The sequence below is a fragment of the Sapajus apella genome, unplaced genomic scaffold, assembly GCF_009761245.1.
Source record: "Sapajus apella isolate SASKATOON/1434 unplaced genomic scaffold, GSC_monkey_1.0 scaffold46, whole genome shotgun sequence".
Lineage (NCBI taxonomy): Eukaryota > Metazoa > Chordata > Mammalia > Primates > Cebidae > Sapajus > Sapajus apella.
In genome coordinates, this window is record NW_022436986.1 from 5,776,297 (window position 1) to 5,784,174 (window position 7,878).

The 7,878-nt window shown below is 49.2% G+C and overlaps 1 long non-coding RNA gene across 1 annotated transcript; it reads right to left on the reverse strand.

Moving 5' to 3' along the window:
* Positions 1-417: 417 nt before the first annotated feature.
* LOC116524758 lies at positions 418-7,603 on the reverse strand. Its single transcript, XR_004257476.1, has 3 exons — positions 7,530-7,603; positions 1,213-1,324; positions 418-703 (listed from the first exon to the last, which is right to left on the reverse strand). It is a non-coding gene; the product is annotated as an uncharacterized LOC116524758 (long non-coding RNA).
* Between the last annotated feature and the right edge of the window lie 275 nt (positions 7,604-7,878).

The window sequence follows — 7,878 nt, forward strand, 5'->3', positions numbered from 1 at the left end:
GGATCAGAGGCATGGCACAGTTCCAAGGCAGTGTAGCCTCTGTACTGTTTAAAGGTCCCACAGTTGGAAAGGACCCTTCTTCTGCCCTCACCTCACCCAGTGCTTGAGCTCCCTTTGACATTCCTTTCAGCACGGGCTCAGCTTTCACGCCTCTCTTTCCCTTCACTCAATAATCAGCACCCTAGACTCAGCCACCACCATCTCTTGCCTGCCCTGTCTTGCCACCTTCTTTCTCCATCTGCTCCTGTCCCCTTCTTATCCTTTTATCCATCCTACCCTGCAGTCAGGGGTAGGCACTCTCCACAGAGGTAGCTTGTGACAAAGTGGCTGGACTCTGCTGGAGAAGGAGCAATGTTATTGGACAGGGATGGAACCACCGCAGCAGGAGAGAGCCACTGGGCCATGCTGGTGGGAGGAGAAGCCACGGAAAGCACAGTGCCCCAGGAGCCACCGGCCACAACGGTAAGAGGTTTAATGGGGGCACAGGGCAGGTAGTGCTTGGACGGCGCAGGTAGGTCTGGCACCAGACAGGATTTTATTGTTTGATAAAGATTCATTGCTCTTGATTCTTGTCCTCGGGCTTGTACTTAATGTATTGTGGGAGATGGGGAGGATGAAGGGGAGACACTTGCTTTTTTTCCTGAATGATGAAGCTGGGAGCTGGCTATGGCTTTGGGAATATGGGAAATCAGTTCCCAGAGAACTATTGGGGCAAAAGATTGCCATGTTCTAAACTTCTAAACCACAGATGAACAGGCTTGAACAAGCTGTTAGAACACCTAGTGTTGATTATTGAGAGTGTTTCTGCAGTGTGTGACTTGGCGTGGTTCGTTCGTGCTGTCCCTAAGAACAGTGACATTTTAGATTAGCAGTGTTTTGGGGTTCCACTTGGAAAGAGCCCACTCCTCAGCTGACTGGTGCTGTCCTCTGCTGGGTGATTTAATGGTCAGGCATGCCTGGTAGAGGGGAAGCAGTATCATGGCAAGGCACCTGTACCCATCTGCCAGTTTGGATGAAGGGCCAAATCACAGGGTCAGTAATGCTTCTTGGCCAGAGAACATGAGCCGAGCAGCTGTCCCTGCCTGCTAGCCATGAGAGGTCCTCTTACCAATTCAGCCTCATGGAGGGAGAGGTTCCCTGTAGTCAGAAGGGTATGTGAGTATCACAGCTAGGGGCAGAAGGAGACCAGGGAACCTGCTCTGAGCCCTTCACACAGATATGAATCCGGGAAGCTGAAAGGGAGCCCTTTAAGGCCAAGATGGAGAATACTCCCAGCAACCTTTGCGACTAGATGCATGGGTCCTTGGAGCACTCAGGGACCAGTCTAGGAGAAGAGATGGGAGCTGAACATGTAATAGTTAAATAATTCCTAGATTGCAGAACATCTCTTAGCTTCATATTTGTTTTGTAAAATGAATATAAATGAGATGAAGGATGTAAAATGCCCCATAAACTGAATGATATTTTAGGAATCTAAGTCATTATTTGCCCTGAAATTTTTGTGTTCAATATTTTTATCAACAATTTGGAGGTAGACACTGGATGCAGGCTTATCAAATGTGTACAGGAAATACAGCCGGGAGGGCTGGCCGCAGCACAGGTACGGGGTCTCCAGAGTGCAGAATCTGAAAGCTCAGCACTCCCCTCGCTTCCCTCCTCTACGCCTTCTCTGTGTGACCCTCAGAAAGCACAGTGCCCCTAACAGAGCTCCGTTTTTCCTGGTGTGGCTGCTGCTTCTCTGCAGTGGGCAGAAGGTCCTAAACACCTTACTATGCTCAGGGTTTCTCTATCTCAGCACTATCGAGGCTGTGGACCAGATCATGGATTGTGAGGGCTGCCCACATGGTAGCATGGTAGGATGTTTAGCAGCCTTCCTGGCCTCTACCCTCTAGATGCCAGTGGCACTGCTGCTCCTCTCTTTGTGACAAACACGTGTCCCTGGGATACAAATTGTCCCTGGTTAAAACCTCTGCTCTAGATTCATCCTTTGCACTTTCCTGTCTGCATAGTAGTGCCTCTGGTCATGTCAAAAGTCTCATAGTTCCTTAAATAAACAAAGCTTTTCCATGTCTTTCCCAGAACTTTGCGTGCACAGACCCCTTCCTATTCCTGCCCTTTGCGGCTTCATAAAATCCGGTGTATTCCTGAAAACACATCCCAAGCATCCTTTCTTTGCAGACGCTATCCCAGATGCTCCCAGACAGCTAGTGCACTCACAGCAAAGCTCTCCTGGAGCCCTGAATGCATGGATTTTAATTTTTTGCTTGTGATGGTCTCTCCCACTGGACTATACGCTTCTTGAGGGTAAGTCCTGGATCTCTCTCACCTTTGCTCCCCAGTGCCTGGGAGGCATGGCCTAGCACAGAGTGGGTACTGAGTGACTCTTCCTTGAGTAACATTGTTTAATGGATCACTACTGGCTGGTCATGGGACATACAATGCTGTAGTCAAAAAGTATATTTTCCGAATCTTAATCAGGCGAAGAGCCTAGTACTCCACCCTCAGGTAGCAGAGCACTTGATCCCTTTTGCAGAGAAAAAACAACTTATTTTAATCTCCAGGATGCTAGAGAGGTTTAGAGAAGTTTCCTCCTGCGGAAACCTTTTTCAGGCTCTGCCCTTGAGAAAACACTGGAAGCACGGCAGCAGGTAGCACTTTCTCTTCAAAAGATGCCTGAGGATCAGCGCCAGCCCCAGCCAAACTTTCTGCCTGTGTTGGGAGCAAGGGGCTCCACCTAGTCTTTCTTGAATGCAAATATGATCCGTCCTGTCCGACAACAAAGCCCCGCCCTCTGCTGCCAGGGCTCTGGGCTGCGGGACTTTCTCCAGCTCTCCCCTCTGCATTGTCAAAACGGGAACAGACTGAGCAGAAGGAACGCGTTTGGTGCTGAGACCAGAGCCAGGGCAGTATGCAGCAGATCCAGACAATCTGCTCCGCTCCTCCCAAGGAGAGAGGAAAGGCTTTTATTTCTTGCTGACAACCAAGTCTGCAATGGGAAGATCTCTGGGTGACCAAAGCTAAGGAAAGTGAGAGATGCACGCCCCACACTCGTGTGCCTCACCTGGCTTTATATGGCCAGGCTTTAGTGTGTGTGTGTGTGTGCGTGCGTGCGTGTGTGTGTGTGTGTGTGTGTGTTGGGGGTGGTGGTGGTGATGTGCATGCATTAAAAGAAAGCTCATGGACTCTCAGACATAAAACATCAAGTGCCCCCACCGCTTGGACACCTTCAGTGACAGGGACTTCTCACTACCTTACCAACTGTTAAACAGCTCTATCTAGTAGAAAGCTTTTGGTCACTCTGGTGGTTTATCCTTTGGTCCTAAGTCCAATTCTTCATTCTGTTTAGAATCAGTCCAATCCTTCTTTCCCAGGAAGGATTGTCAGAGGCAAACACTTTACCAGCCAAATCCCTTCTTCTGGCTAGAGACCCAGTTCTTTCAACTCTTCTCCATGCAACACAGTTTTGAGTCTTCTCCCTTCCTGATCACTCTTTTCTCATCAGCACAATAGGTCATACAATGGTCCCGTTTATTCTGCAGTTCTCAGAGAGTAAGTTATTTGGGATGGACATGTTTTCCATTCGGCTGAAGAGCAACAGAGTTTTTTTTTAAAAAAGCATAATGGAAAAATTGTCAGCATGCGGGATACAGGTCCCTTTTAGACTGTGCACATCCCTGCCAATTCTCTCTCTGATGTTTCTCACTACCTCTGACTTCATCTCTCTCTACTTCCTCCCATGTGTCTTCCTGCACCTCTTTGCACACCACCTTCCAACAAGATTAGACTCTTGTGCCATCTCTTAAAACACTAGGTCCAATGAGAGGAAGCCAGAAGAAGTCACCTGGATACCTGGATGCCTGGTACCCGGATACGAGAAGCACCTTCTAAAGGCCGAGGAGTTCAACGCTAGGAAGGGTGACACCAGCTGGGAGCGAGCTCTCCACTGTGGAGGTGTGCGGATGGAGAATCTGGTAGGGGAGTTCTTGAGAGGCCTGGATTTAAGGGATCTGCTCAGCTTTGGGCTAGGTACTTGCAGTGTCTTTCAGCCCTGTGATTTTGTGATTGTGGTCAAACACTCCATAAGGGTTTTTTTTGGTGTGTGTGTGCTTGTGTGTGTGTGTGTGTGAAACAGGGACTCTGGGATATGCTTTTGAGAGCTGTGGGAGAGGGAGCAGAAAGCTGGGCAGCTGTAGGGCTGGCAACTGAGCATGCCTGACTCTGTCTGTGGCTGAGCTGAGCTGCTTGAGAAGAAGGGAGGCATAGCATGGTGACAGGCAAGAAGAAAGAGGGTCTGGTGCAGTCTCCTATGCCCAGGAACTTGCAGGTCAGGAGGATTTTGAGGGCCCATCGGTCAGTGTCCCCACCCCTCAACTCAGGGGCACAAGCCAGTCTCTGATTGGTCTAAGTGTGTGGACAGTTCTGAAAAGTGCAGGGTTGGAGCCTGTGACATTATTTTAGAATGATTTGCCAGATTTCTGGACACCAGAGTGGCCACTGGTCTTATAAATGTGGGATGTCAGCGTTTTCAAAGACTCCTGGAGTCTCAGGTCTGGGAGGACCTCTGCATCATTCTAGTTCAGCCCCTCAGAAGCTGGCACGCCATCACAAGCTGTCATCCAGCCTTTTCTGGAACATCTCAGCATCTGATTAAAAGAGATAACGGATGGAAATTATCTCCCACTGGTAGGTAGATAAACAAATTTCCTCCCTTTCTTCCCTGTGAATGACAGAAAGCTCACTGGCTTCTGAGGCAACTCACTGCATCTTTGGACGGCTTTAAGCTGAAGCCCGTTGAGTATGCTATAGGACATATTCATATCAGTCTCATGTTATCTGGGGAATCGGATGTTCTTTTTTTTTATTGTACTTTAGATTCTGGGGTACATGTGCAGATCATGCAAGATTGTTGCATAGGTACATTCATGGCAAGGTGGTTTGTTGCCACCATCCCCCCATCACCTATACCTTCTCCCCATGTTATCTCTCCCCATGTTATCTCTCCCCCACTCTCCCTCCCACTATCCCCATAGCCCCCCACAATGGACCCCAGTGTGTGATGCTCCCCTTTTTGTGTCCAAGTGTTCTCATTGTTCACCCGTCTATGAGTGAGAACGTGAGGTGTTTGATTTTCTGGTCTTGTGTCAGATTGCTGAGAATGATGGTTTTCAGGTTCATTCATTGGATGTTCTTATTACTATTGCTTAGGATAAATACTACTACTTACAGCCACTGTTAGGTGAGCACTACCTTGTACCAGGAGCAGGTTAAGTACTTAACTAAACATGAATGTCAGGTCTATGGAAACTTCAAATCCTATTGGGTGATAGCTCAATGGCCCCCCAGAGGTCCATTTCATCTAGTTCTCATGTTCTAGCATGTTAAATTGAGGCTCAGACCCTAAGCCATGAACACAGCTCTGTCACAGATGAATGAAAATAGAGTCTTCCTAAAGAGGGCTGTGGCCACATGGATTTCTGGACACCACCATCTTCCTATGGTTTCTGGGAAGCCAGTTCTGCACAAATGTAAAGTTAGTGGCTAGGGTCACCCAGAGAACTTACCTAGAATTGCCCCCAGGGTCACCCAGAGAGCTTACCTAGAATTGCCCTATCCATCCAGTGCCAAGAGACAAGGTCAAAGCTTGAAGTCCGAACACTGCAGGGGTCAGGAGGGGGTAGATCAGCAAAGCTAAAGCCTTGCTCTTGTGTCTCTCCTGGATTCCCTGGGAGGCACTGATGAAGCAGGAATCTTAGAGGCAGGGAGATATGGCTCTGTATTTCAGCTCTGCCACTTTCTGTGCAGCCAGGTAAGCTGTTGTATCTCTCTTGCCTCAGTTTTCTCATCTAAAAATGGTTATAAGAATTGCAGCCATCACTCAGGGCTGTTGTGAGGACCTGGGAGACCTCAGCTGGTGACAATTGGTGTCATGATTTCCCCCACTCTAGCCAAGAAGTCTGACCAAAAAGAAAGATTCTGCAACATTCAGGGAAAATGAAAGGACTTCTCTGGCCACCTTAGGCAGCAAAAAGGGACAAACAACAGTCTGAGGCCAGTTTCCGTAGAAGCAGAGCCTGAAGCAGGGATTTAGGTACTGGGGGAGTGCTCTTCAGGAAAAATCTGCAAGGGAGAGAGGAAAGGAAGAAGGATAGGAGCAGGGAGAGAGACAAACACAGATGTGGTTGAGGGCCAGGCTAGCAGATAAAATACAGGCTGCCCAGGGCAATTTGCATTTCAGGTAAACAATGAGTAATTTCTTACTGTAAGTATGTTGGAAGTCTTGCATAAGGCCTCCTTATACTCAAAATGTATTTTTTGTTTATCTGAAATGCAAATATAGCTGGGTATCTTGCATGTTTATTTGCTAAATCTGGTAGCCCAGTCTAAGCTAGTCAATGAGCTCCATTTGCCCAAAACTGATGGACATGGGAATTTCAGTGCTAAAACTGAAATTTAGGCTGGTCATCCTAAACTGTGATCTCAGGGAAGGCCAGCCTTGGCCTGATCCTTGGAGAGGGGGTAGAAGTGGACTGACTCTCTGGAGCCTAAAGCACACTGCAGAGGTGTCCCTTCATGAGGGGAGGGGACTGCCCTTTTGCATTTCTGTGTCACTCAGTCAGTACCTGTGGTGGCAGTGATTGGGGAGCAGGTATGGGGAGAAAGTTGTAACCTCGTGGAGATGCAGCTTCTGTCTTCTGAGAGCCATTCTCTGGAGAAAGGGGGCAGCTGTGAGTCATTAGCAGGCAAATAGGTGACATTCAGCAGCTGGGGGTGGGGGAATGTGCATCGGTCCTTAAAAGGGGAGCTGGTGGGGCACCACAGTATCTTCAACACTGTCTGTGTCCCTCTTACCCAGAGGCTCTGCCCCACCCTCAGAAGAGGTGAAAACTAAGCCTGACTCAAATTCCATGGATGAACTGCACATTTCCTCTGTTTGTAGGCTGGGTGCCAGGATAACTCCAGCACAGACCAGCCTGTGACAGCTATCATGTTCACAGAGAACACTAAGGGCACAGAGAAGGGAGCAGGGTTGAATCATTCCTGACTGGGTAAAAGAGGGCCAGACAAATTTGACATAGGGAGCAATATCTGAACCTTGAAAACAGGTGAAAATCTGATAAGGGTTGGGGTAGAGAGGTGGAGTGGTGGCTGGTGAGAATGGCATGGCCAAAGTGTGAAGGTCAAAGTCATGGAGGTCAGGGTGTGGGGGGTCATCTCATCAAGTCCTCCAAGAGGCAGGTACAAAGAGCAGGGGCCTCTTTTCCCCAAACTAGCCCCTAATCCAGGTGTGCACAAGGCCTTCCCAGGCTGCAGATTCTAGGGCAGGTTTTGCCTGCACCAACAAAGCATCTGGTGTCTGCAAAGGGCTGAAAATGATTTATTTTCTGACCCAGCTAACGCTTTGAAAAAGTGCTGGGGGCCCTCCTGACCTGGGGATGCCCGGGCACCTGGGGAACATCCCAGCTCCTGGTGGGGAGGCCCTGCCACCCAGGCCTGGCCCAGATCCACGGGAAGACAAGCTTCCTTCTCACCTTTCCAGTGTGTCCTGAAACCAGAAGCCCCGTGACACTGGGTCGTTTTTCACTGCTCTGGGATTTCGGCTCTGGCCAAGGCAGGACACCCATGCTGCAGAGACGCCTGAGAAGCCACTGGGACCAAGGTACAGGGAGGGTCAGCTGGGGAGAGCGATGGGATTCATCCCAAATCAGTGTCCCCATTTCTGGACTGAGCTCAGCCCAGCATTGCTAAAGCTCAGCACCTGAGCCTTCCCACTGGCTCTGTAATTTCTTTTCAGCCCCTTGCTGAGGGACACAGGGCTATTGTGCCTTTATTTCAACCACTTACTTGCTGTGTGACCTTGTCCATATCACCTGGCCTTCC